The sequence below is a fragment of the Quercus lobata genome, chromosome 5 (genome assembly GCF_001633185.2).
Source record: "Quercus lobata isolate SW786 chromosome 5, ValleyOak3.0 Primary Assembly, whole genome shotgun sequence".
Taxonomy (NCBI): Eukaryota; Viridiplantae; Streptophyta; class Magnoliopsida; order Fagales; family Fagaceae; genus Quercus; species Quercus lobata.
The window spans coordinates 19,389,073-19,401,127 of NC_044908.1; the positions used below are offsets into that span (position 1 = coordinate 19,389,073).

The 12,055-nt window shown below is 34.8% G+C and overlaps 1 pseudogene; it reads left to right on the top strand.

Moving 5' to 3' along the window:
* The first annotated feature begins 610 nt into the window (after window positions 1-610).
* On the top strand, window positions 611-10,288 carry LOC115990123 (annotated as a pseudogene).
* The last annotated feature ends 1,767 nt before the right edge of the window (window positions 10,289-12,055 follow it).

A 12,055-nucleotide genomic window follows, 5' to 3' on the forward strand; every position in this document is an offset into this window, starting at 1 on the left:
TCTCTCAACTAGCATGTGTTATGACTTATGACCACCTAAAGTTTGTCTTGGCAGCTCTTTCTTTTTCAGTGTCCTTTTCGATCCGATTGCAACGATATTCGAAAATGAAAAATAATACCTAAGAGCATCCGTAGCAGATGTTGCAAAAAAAAATTCTATTTTAATATACCAAAAGCCTACTTTATTATTTTACCACATCATTTTACAACATCCCATTTATCAGATGTTTTATCACTCAATTCTATACATTAAAATAATATTTACTACACATTAAAATAATATATTATCTCCTCCCTATCATCACCATCAACAACAACAACGGCACATCCACCACTGCTGCAACAACGGCCACCAACAGCAACAACACCAGCCAGCCACCACCAGCACAAACCCACATCCACCAACGCCACCTTTAAAAAAAAAAAAAGACTACAACCAGAGAGATCGGCACAACCACAAATCTCAAACCCATCGACACTATCCCAAATCTTAAATCCACAGCACCATCCCAAAATCCCAAATCACGGTGAGATTGTGGCAAGCGAGATTAGAGAGACCTGGACAGCGAGACATGGTGGCATTTTGGCCCTTCTCGTCTTGGACGTCAACGATGACGTTGGCTCATGTGCCGTGAGCGACGAACTCGCAAGCCGTGTCCTCGCCCATGCCGCTTATGCCTCCGGTAATAATGGCCACCTTGCCTTGGAGCTTATTGTTTGAAGATGTGGAGTGTGTCATTTTGTTCTTTCTCTGTTGAGGGAGGAGCTGAGAATCTGATGTGAGAAAAGAGAGAAAAAATCAATTAAAGAAGTGAGAGGAGAGAGAAAGCCGAATAAAAAACATTATTTTGGTTTTAGCATTTTTGTCCGTACCGTTACAATATTTGCAACATTTAAAACATCTGTTGTGAGGTTTTTTTTATATTTGGTGTGCCAAATGTGCCAAATATTTGGTATTTAGCACATTTGACACATCTGCTGTGGATGCTCTAATGAGCATCTTTTGACTTAAAAAAAAAAAGATTATGGTTCTAAATTTCCACCCTTTTTAAAAAAGTAAAAGATTATGGTTCCAAATTTTCTAAAAAAAACAAAATTACTTTTATTTTTTCAAATAAATAAATATAGCCGACGAGCCTATCTAGGAGAATTTTTGGCCTGCATAGTTGGCCTACTGGTAAAAGCTAGCCAGCCTGGCTTCCTCTTATGGTTATAAAATAGGAAACAATTGTGAGAACCTATCAAGTACAAACTCACCATAGCTCAAAGTTCACTAATGGCCACTTAGTTTTCTTCTTTACTCTCTATCCCTCTTGATATTTACGCAAGCCCTTCTTCACATCAAAGACTGGCTTTTCAAGAAGAGGGTTCAGCTTCCTCCGGGACCAACTGGCCTACCCATCATCGGAAGCCTCCTTACTCTAGGTGACAGGCCCCACGAGTCCATAACCAAGTTGGCTGAGACGTACAGTCCCCTTATGACTGTGAGACTCGGTTTCAACGTAACTGTGGTTGCTTCATCTGCAAAAATGGCAAGGGAAATCCTCCAAAAGAATGATCAAGCTTTTCTAGGGAGACCAAGCCCAGATGCTGCGACTGCACAGACCAACTACGACTTGTCAGTGGTATGGTTACCAGGCAATGAAAAATGGAGAAACCTAAGAAAAATATTCAAAAGTCAGATTTTCACAACGCACAGACTCAAGGCACTGCAAGTCTGCAAGGCTCGCGACATCAAGCACTGGTAGTGGACGGTATGGTTAGGCGTGTGGTTGAAGCTAGTGAAGCTAGGGAGGCCATAAGTATTGGGACGTTGGTGTTTGGAACCACATTGAATTCACTATCGAATACAATATTTTCGGTCGACATATTTTATCTAAAATCGAATGCTATTCAAGAACTAAAGGAGCTCATTTGGAGTATAATGGAGCTTGGAGGGAAGCCTAATCTTTCAGACTTTTTTCCTTTGCTAAAGCCATTTGATCTACAAGGTATAAGGCGGAGTACGAAGGTTCCTTACGAGTTACGATCGACCGCATGGGTTGATTGACAACATGATTGGTCAACGTTTAGAATTTAGAGCATCTGGATCACCGAGCTGTGATGACTTGTTAGATGTCGTCCTTGACCTCAGCAAAGAACAGGGCCATGAGGAATTTAATTGACAACATGATTGGTCAACGTTTAGAATTTAGAGCATCTGGATCACCGAGCTGTGATGACTTGTTAGATGTCGTCCTTGACCTCAGCAAAGAACAGGGCCATGAGGAATTTAGAGCATCTGGATCACCGAGCTGTGATGACTTGTTAGATGTCGTCCTTGACCTCAGCAAAGAACAGGGCCATGAGGAATTTAACCGTCTGAATATCAAAGTCTCTCTCTCTCTCTCTCTCTCTCTCTCTCTCTCTCTCTCTCTCTCTCTCTCTCTCTCTCTCTCTCTCTCTCTCTCTCTCTCTCTCTCTCTCTCTCTCTCTCTCTCTCTCTCTCTCTGGGTTAGATTTAAGTTATACCTAAGATAACTTCAACTGATGTTACATCATCCAATATTTTTTAATTATATGTGAATTTAATAAATTTATTGTCGGATTACATTATTTTCGTATATTCTCTATACTTATAAAATTTAAAAATAATCAAAAATCAATAATTATGTCATCAATTAATTGTTTAAATTTAAATTTTTGTATTTTAAAATAAATCATAAAAGATGAATTTATGGATTGATTAATCAATTACATTCAATTGGTATGCATATTAAGAACATATAAAATTTGTAATTCAATGGTTAGATTTTCAAAATATGAAATTAATAATAAATTATTAGATGGTGTAACATTTTTTTGATTTACACTAGGTGTAACTTAAACCTAATTCATATATAATAAGATGAGTTTAAGTAATACTTGGTATAATTTTAAGAAGTATTACACCACCTAATAACTTTTTATGGAATATATAATTTAAAAATCTCATCATTAGATTATATTTTATCTATATTCTTAACACACATATCAAATTTCACGACAATCTGATTTTATTTACTATTTGATCCATAAACTCATATTTGATTTATAATTTTTAACCAAAAAAACTTGAAAGTTAAATATTTAATTGATGATCTAGTTATAGATTTTTTATTGTCTTGAAATTTTGTAAGTATTGGAAAAATACAAAGATAATGTGTGCGTGTGGGTGTAAGTCAAGGAGAAAAACTAATCGGTTCATGTGAAAAAATGATGATTTGCTAATTAGTATCACACATATCATCAAGGTATAGAAAAATTTGAGTCAAATGGTGCGGTTTTAGAAGAACTGATATATTAGTTGTAAAAATAAGACTACGGTTTTGCAAACCTAATTAGCTTAAGTAATATCAAAACTTGTCAAAATCATGTAGTTTAACTGGTTGATACCTTAACAGATTTATATGTAGTTTAAATCTCCTCACTCCTAATAATGGAATATATATATATATATATATATATATATATATATAAAAGACCTCCATAATTTCTTATAAGACCTCTATTGCATCTTTGGCTAATTACATCTTCACAATTTTTCAGGACTTTTTCATTGGTGGAACTGATACAACTAGCGCTACAATTGAATGGGCAATGACTGAGCTTCTTCGCAATCCTGACACAATGGCCAAGGCAAAACAAGAACTTACTGAAACAATTGGAATAGGAGAAAGCATACAAGAAAAAGACATCCCACGACTTCCCTATCTTCAAGCTGTGCTTAAAGAAACAATGCAGCTTCATCCAATAGCACCTCTTCTCCTTCCTCGTTCCCGTATTGATGTGGAAGTTTGTGGATACACCATTCCTAAACACACCCAAGCAGTGGCGGAGCTAGGATTTCAGTTTAGGGGGACAAGATTAAAAGAAAAAATATTCTAAATATGTTAATCAACAACAAATTAACAATAACAAAATAAATAAACAATTGTAAATAAATGTAATTACAAGTATATGTTTTGTATCATTTAAATAAAGAAACAAAAATAACTAGTTCATAATTATTAACTATTAAAAGAAGAGAGTAATGTAAATACATAAAGTTTAGATATCTAATTGATTCATTAAAATAAACTTAAAAAATAGATTCATTTGATGGTCTTAAGAGTATAGTAAATAGTAAATACCTGTAAAATTTTATATATATATATATATATATATATATATATCACCATCTTAATTGATTCTTAAAATATGCAGAATTCAACATTTATTTATCTATCCATTTAAGTATCTAAAATTTGAGTTTATAACAAAATTTTCATATTTTAAAACCGTTAAAAAGCCAAGAGATAGAGGAGAAGAAAAATATAATGAAGGGTTGGAGGCTCTAGGTTTTTGGTACAATATAAGAGGATTAAATATTTTTAATATATATTTATTTATATATGAGACCCACTAATTGAATTGTATAATAAAAAAAGATTATCTTGAATTGTTCTTCGGTATTAGGTAATTTAGCTTCATCCTATCTTATTCTAAAAAAGTAAAAAGTAAAAAGCTTCATCCTATTCCTATCTAAAAGACTAAACAATTTTAACTGTATTTCACTATTCGTTTAACTACTATTGTGAATCTATGATATATATTCATTTATGAGACAAGCAAGAAATTCAAATGCTTGAATAGTGACGGGTAAAAAACGTTACAAGTGGGACAGGATAAAAAATTTAGAAAAAATGATATGTTGGTTTGGTGGGTCAGGGAAGTTCATTTCCCTTATTTTTCGGCGTCTATTTCTTTTAAGGATTGCTTGTTTGTTTGTTTTTTTTTTTTTTTCCTTCCATGTCAGAGGGGTCAATTGCTTAAGAATATCTGAATATATATCATAGTAATAGTACTCTGGGGCTGTTTTCATAGAGTCAGGGGGGGCAATTGCCCCCCCTCGCCCCCTACTGCCTCCGCCCCTGCACCCAAGTGATTGTAAATGCATGGGCGATAGCACGAGATCCCATGTACTGGGACAAGCCAACACAATTTAAACCAGAAAGGTTCATCGACTCTAAAGTGGATTTCAGAGGCACAAACAGTGGCGGCGCCACATTAGAGTTAGGATGTTCCCAGGAACACCCTGATTTGAAAAAAAAAATTTATATATAATAATTAAAAAAAATTTATTTGTTTATCCTTAAAAAAAAAAAAAAAAAAAAAAAGAGGAACACCCTTAAGAAAATGAGGAACACTCTCAAATTAAAAAAAAAAAAAAAAATTGTTCTACTTTCAAGCAAAAAAAAAAAATTGTAACAGAGCAAGCCCACAAAAAAACCCAACATCAATCCTAAATGTAAAGCAAACCCAATCTAAATAAAAAAAATAAAAAAACCCAACAGATGGTAAACAAAAAAGCAAACCCACGGATTCCCAAAAAAAAAAAAAAAAACCAAAATCCAATATACACAAATCACTCAACCAGAAACCTCAGATCACTAATCAGATATCACTAAAGCAAACCTAGAGACAAAACGTCAACAAAGCAACGTAGCCAACAGATGGATCAGGAATCGCCGCATCGGAGATCGGTCAGCCAACACAACTCGAGCTCCAGTCTATAGCACATCGCGTCGAGATTTGGGCATCAGAGATCGCTCACTGGATCGGATCGGAGATCGCCGATCGGTCACGTCGCTCGTCGCTCGGCTCAGTCATGTCGCTTGCTCCATTGCTCGTTGCTTGCTCCGTCGCTAGTCGCTCGTGGCTTGTCAGTTGCTCCGTCGCCCGTTGCCCGTCGCTCGTCGCTCGGCTTGCTCCATTGCCTGTCGCTCGGCTTGCTCTGTTGCCTGTCGCTTGGCTTGCTCCAGTGCTCCCTCAAGGTATTTCATAACTTCTCTCTCTTTTTTTTCTTTTTTTTTTTCTCTCTGACTCTCTCAGTCTCTCTCTCTTAATCTTAAAAAAAAAAAAAAAAACAAAAACAAATTGAAATCTGAAATGAAACAATGAGGCTCTCTTTATTCTTTTAAGACTTTAACAGTTAACTTTAATAATTTATCTTATTCTCTTGAATAACTGTGATTGGCTCAGCTTATCTTTTAACTTTATTAATATTTTGACTCTGTTCTTGACTCTTTTATTTTTTGGCTTTATCCGTTGGTGTTGGTGTGTGTTGGTGTTGGTGAGACTTGGTGAGATACAATTAATTGTTTTATTGTGAATTGTGATTGTGAAATATTCTGATTGGTAGCTGACTCTTGTGATGGGGTTTGTCTCATTGTGTATTAAATGGGGTGGGGGTGGATGGGCACATCACATAGGACCGGATGAGGAATTTAAATTGGGGGAAGTAAATGCACATGGTGCAACTAATAAATAATAATTTAATTAATCAATAATTAATTAAGGAAAACAACTAATAAACAATAATTAATAATTTAATTAATCAATATATTATAAAAGATAAACAAATTAAATTATGTTAGACTAAATAATAATTAATAATTTTACAATTAATGAAATAACAATATAACAAATTATAGTTTATAAAAGGCAAACAAATTAATGAAACAATTAAACAATAATAATTAATAATTTTATTAATATTTCAAATCAACTTATAGTTTATTGTTTATTCTTTTGCTAGAATTATGGACAAATATTTGATAAAAAAACTACGTACCCAAGATTCATCTACTTGATGATGGCTTTGGCCTTTGGATCTTTCAACTAAAAAAAAAAATTTAGGAACACCCTGGAAAAAATTCCTGGAGTCGCCACTGGGCACAAACCTCTCTTTTATGCCATTTGGTTCTGGGAGGCGGATTTGGCCAGGTTTAGATCTTGCTGTAAGAATGCTGAGCTTGTTCCTAGCTTCTCTCATTCACCACTTTAATTGGAAGCTTCCTGACCGAATGGCACCAGAAGATATTGACATAAAAAGACAAATTTGGACTTACATTGCAGAAGGCTGTTGCACTTGTTGCCATTCCTGTGGTTGTTGCTAAGCCGAGTAGTTTATATCGCTACTGCATCACATGTTTGGAGAATAATTTTTTTAAATTATATATATATATATATATATATATATTTGTTTCTATGTTATACTAATGTTTATAGTAATGCTACAAGTTGTTATTATTAGATCAAATTAATTGCTTTTGCTTCTCCCGCCATTGAAGTTATTTGGATTTTTGGGTCCAAGAATCTTAGTTATCGTATACAATAATTGCTTTTTGCAATCATAGTTATTATTATATGATATAGATACATATTGGACAGTACATAGATAATTTGCTACATATACATGTTTATGCATTATTTTATATATACAGTTTTATGATACGATGCAAACAATACACTGATACGTAGTTTGCCAATCCTCTAATAAGAGGTGTGGGCTCCACTTATGAGTCCCAAATGAGACCCACATCCCTTTATGAGGGAAGAAAGGACTCCTCCGACATATATATAATGCGTTTTCAAACTTTTGTATTCAAATCTAACTTTTAGAATACTGAAAATGAAAAATGAATACAAATATTAAAACTAAATCAGTTTTTTTTAGTGGTAGGACACACTAAACACTGTAACTAAAAACCAAAAATAGTGTTTTTTTTCAACTAACCAAACAGGCCCTAAGCATCACAAAATGAATAATCACGGAAGAACGTGACAAATAGTTAGGTTCAAATCGATGGACTATGATAGTAATGCATGTCGACTCCTTATGAAAGCCTTCCTATCCTATGTGCTCACACCTTTAGCCTTTAGTTTGTGTAAAGTCAATTGCTTTTAATCCATTACAATGGCCTAAATGGGTCATTTTGATCAGCTTAGTTCAACTATAATTGCATCTTATACATTCAAGGATTTGAGCCTTTAGTTTATAAACTCCTATAAGTTGGGATCTTTTTTTCAAAAAAAAAAAAATAAAAGCAGCATCTTTCTTCTTCAATATTAACTTCCTTTAATACTCTCAAAAGCATCGGAATTTCCATTTTGAGAAGCCTCAAGAATGAGAATTCCAATAATCCAAAATTCCAAATCCCATATTGACTTTCTTATTAATTACAACTAGTTTTTGTTCATTCTCAAAATCACCTCAGCTATACATCTCAAGCAAAGTAGTATCATATATAAATCAAAGCAAAAAAAATAAAAGCAGTATCATAATTGGTCAAAATCTATATATTCAGCAAAAACAAAAAACAAAAAAAACAGGAAAAAGAAGGTCCAAATCTGGCGTTGACATGCCACTTGGATCTCAATGTTAATTTTGCCAGCTTTTGAATTATTATTATTATTATTATTGTAGGGGTGAAATTCCCAAAGTCAACAATGGGTCTGGGGCCCCACATGAAGCCCAACCATGACCCAAAGGGGAATAAGGGCCCAAAAGACTTCTGGCCCAATCCTATGGAGCCCAGTTTGTTTTAAAAGACGTCCGAGGAGGAATGTCTCCTCGGACACACAAATATGGGCCCAATGTGCGTCCTCTCCACAGTGAAGAACCATCCCAGAAGAACGTGGGTAGTAGGATGAGCCTCCCACAGCAAGAAAGAGGGAAATGTAGGACGTCAGGGAGAAGCCACAACTGCCACATTAAATGCAAGAAAACTACTTTTTCAGCCGCATTAATGTGGAGAAGACAAGTGAACAGTGTTACATTGGCCAGTGCAACTCACAGAAAGATAAGGAAGATGTCCGATGGAACAGGCACTCAAGTGAAGGTCCAGATGGTTAACAAGTGTAAGGTCCTTATCAATTTAAGGAGGCTATATAAGAGAGGAAAATCCCCATGAAGAGGGGATCGGAGAATTGAGGAAAAAGAGAGAGAGAGAGAGAAGTGAAAGAATTCTGTAGCCTGTAACCAGAGCAAGATGTGCACTTATACGTCTCCTCGGATCGATATCCTGTGAACTAAAATGGAATATTCTCACGCTCAATGTGCTGCATGGCATACATCTAACTGACGTTCACTTCGTCTAGCCCTAGTTCTGTAACCCGCTCTCTACAAATTCATTGTCTGGGGACTTTTGGGCCAGAACCACTTATTTGCTGGGCCTGGGCCCCAAAAACCGCCCCTACAATTATTATTTTGAGAAGGAAGCTTTTAAATTGATCTTCTCAATAAACTATCTTTTAATTATTTATTTATTTTGGTGTGTCTTTTGGGATATGACTATGTGAAACATGAATCCAAGCGTACTTGAGAGTTGAGATACCATGTGAAACATGATGACGTGTAATTTTATTGAACTTATGACTTGTAAAAATACTAACAGTTGTTCTTAGGGCAATGGTTGATAATCCATTTTAAGAAGAATAATACTACAAACACAACTATTTTACAACATTTTTACAAATTGCTGATGTGGCTTTAGTAATTTTCAAATAATCATTGATAAACATAAATATGATGTTAATGGTGGACCCATATTAAAACTAATAAGAAATTGCCAAGTCAATAATTTGTAAAAATGTTGTAAAATAGTTTGTGACTCTAACATTACTCTTTTAAGAAAGTTTTGACATTATTTTTATAGAAAATAGAAAAAGCTGTCAAAACATTAATTGATTTTTTTTTTTCCTCTTTTCCCATAAAACTTTCTTTAAATAGATTATTAACCATTGCCCTAAAAGCATTCGTTAGCATTTCTCTATAATTTACTTTGATGTAAAATTACTACCTAATTTACTTTGATGTGTAATTGCTACCTAATTTACTTTCTTCATGTATCACCTAAGCTGATTTTATACTTCTGAATCACACTAAATGTCGAAAATAATTTTTAACTTTCTTGCTTATGGTAGTTATAAACATAGAATTCATGAACACCTTAGTCAATGCAAATGATAAACAACATGACAATTATGAGAGCAATTGTGTTTATTGTATGGATTATGTTCATGATGTAGGCGAAATCTAAAGGGGTGCCAGTCAAGTGCGTAGATGTGTATGAGAATGTATACTCTACCAAAGAGATGGGGTTGTTGTTAGTCCCCAAGTGGAGGAGAACATTGTAAGCACAATTTGAATAGAATTTTAGTGTATTTTGTGTTTGTGTTGTTTATGGTGTGTAATATGTTATTTGGTTCTTGTGAAAAAACATGCTAGGATGAGAGAACTTTTGAATGAAGACGGCATGCGACTACAAGGAGAGCTTGGTGGTGGAATCCTCTGGTCCAAAGATGATGTGTATGCTCACGTGATGGGTCCACAATGCTCTGGACGTGTATGTGGGGTGGCTTTTGGACGAACCCCATTAGGAAAAAGTGCCACAAACCTTTCACGGTTTACATCGACTCCACCGTCGTCAAGCAGAATGACCTAAAGGATTTCAAAGTTGGAGACTTCCCTTAGGGAGCAACTAACTCAATCTGAGGTGAGGCATGAAGAGCAACTCACACAATCACTAGCCCAATTAGAAGCAAAGTTTCAAGAACAACTCTCTCAATCAAAAGCAAGGCATCTAGAACAACTCTCCTAAGCAGAAGCAAGGCACCAGCAGCGAATGGCCACAGTGTTAACGCACATGAGAGAAATGTTCGCCCAACTTAGCCCACAGATGTGTGATTCAAATCCTTCTCAAGTAGCAAACAAATGTTATTTAGCGAAACATAACTTTTTGCAATGTATTGTTATATGATATTAATACAATGTCTTTAATATATTCAAGGTGACAATGCTTGATGGGGACTCTCTGTGGTACAAAAATAATGGGAATGAAACTGTGAATCCTTAGGTAAAACAAAATTTCTCTAAAAATATACACTATCATGTTTTTCCAAACCCTATAAGTAGTGAGAGTGCTCATTATTTTTAAATTTCTATTTAGTGCTTGGTACCACTTTCATGATCACTTCTATTCTATAGTTTGTTTGTTGTGTTACATGAATCACAATGAATTTATGATATAAGCTTAATGGTGAAAGGGTCTACCATTAGTTTTGGGTATGAGTATTATGAGTTTATAACTTTATAGAGATTTGGTTCAACTTCATGCATCACATATCATGTTGGAGGGGGAGTGCTTCATATTGTTGGTGCTTGGTTGTGGTCAATTGTGTATTCATTCATTCATTAAGATATACTCTTTCTGTCATTTATTTTGATTAGCTTTCATGATGTTTTCCTTTAATTATTTTGTGCTCTTTTCATGCATTTCTTTAAAGTCTTTACTGAACTGGTGCTTATCTTTGTTGGGGTATGAGATCCGTTCTACAAATGTCCTTGAGCAAATTCTTTAGATGTGGAGAAGAAACTTTGATGTTAAAATTGTTTCACAAAGGTATGCATAGTGTTTTATGCAAATTCTCTACTCTAAGAACTGTGGTTCTCTTTTTTAAATGTAATTTAAAATTCTCTACTCACTAACTCTTTGGACTCTACTAACCACTCATTCTATGCAGATGCACCCCACTCATCATAGGAGAAGTAGTGAGGAGGAAAAGTGACCGATTCTGTTGGTGATTTTGAAAGTAGAAGATGTCAAGATAGCTGAAATTTACAGGGCATGCCTTTTGTGAAATCAACCAAAGGGCATTTTGTGGGTGTAGATGGTTAATTAAGCATTAGGATGGAATTGATTATTGTAGTTGAAAACTTGTTGGGAACTTCTAAACTTGTTGAGAACTTGCCAAATTTAGACAATTTGGTTCAGCTGTGATGTGTATATAGCTGTTTTGGGAACTTATAGAGTTTGTGATGTATATAGCTGTTTTGGCAATGAAAATTTGATTATGTATATAGTTGTTTGTGATGTACAAGACCAACTACAGTTGGTCTTGTATTTGGTTATGTAAATTTGGGCAAGAATTTGTGATTTAGCAAGGAAAAAAAAAAACCTGCGTAGAAGGCTTTAGCCACGTTTTGAAAACGCAGCTGAAACCCTACCTACAATCGTGAGTTCTAAATGCAACACAACATAGGGTCTATAGCCACATTTTTAAAAACATGGCTATAGGTTCCAAGCTATAGCTGCGTTTACATTACCTACCGTCGCAGGTTCTAAATGTAGCGCAAACTGGGTCTATAGCCACGTTTTTAAAAAACATAACTATAGGACTCAGCCTATAGCCGCATTTTTTTAAACGTGGCT